At 42.7% G+C, this 644-nt stretch overlaps 1 non-coding gene across 1 annotated transcript; it reads left to right on the plus strand.

Annotated features, from left to right (window-relative positions):
- Positions 1-282: 282 nt before the first annotated feature.
- On the plus strand, positions 283-444 carry LOC122792630. Its single transcript, XR_006363422.1, has one exon. It is a non-coding gene; the product is annotated as a U1 spliceosomal RNA (small nuclear RNA).
- The last annotated feature ends 200 nt before the right edge of the window (positions 445-644 follow it).

The raw sequence follows: 644 nt of genomic DNA on the forward strand, positions 1-644 counted from the left end.
GCATCTCAGTCATGAAACAGGAATAACTGTTTAACCTGATGGAGAAATGCAACTGGATGCGTGGATTAGAAAACTGTGCACTTCAAGAGCACAGAAGCAAGAAGAAAGATGTCTTAGTTTATCAGTTATTGCTTGTGTTAATACTGTCTTATTTCATGTAAGGCCAAGAGAGCAGTAACATACCATGTCTAAGCTGATAGGGAAGATTAAAAGAGAGCTTTCATGGGTTTACCAGATTCCCATGCTTGGTAACCTTACGAAGATTTTGCAGTTCTCTACAATATCATTACCTGGCAGGGGGAATACCACGATCAAGAAAGTGGTTTCCTCAGGGTGAGACTGTTCCATTGCACACGTTGGTTGGGTTGACCCCTGTGATTTCCCGAAATGTGGAAAACTCACCTGTATAACTTATGGCGCAGTGGTTAACATTGTTGCCTCACAGTAAGAGATTCTTCAGTTGGATTCTCAGCTGGGGTGCCTTGTATGTGGAGTCTGCTTGTTTTCTCTGCATTCGTGTGGGTTTCCTCCCACATTCCAAAGACATGCATCTGGAGCATTTCTCCCCGGGTCTTCTCTGAAAATAGGCTCTGTCCTAACTGGACTTTCCCGGTCAACAAATGTTAAATAAATAAATTTGCAAC

Source organism: Protopterus annectens, chromosome 1.part2 (assembly GCF_019279795.1).
Source record: "Protopterus annectens isolate FY-2018-M chromosome 1.part2, PAN1.0, whole genome shotgun sequence".
Lineage (NCBI taxonomy): Eukaryota > Metazoa > Chordata > Ceratodontiformes > Protopteridae > Protopterus > Protopterus annectens.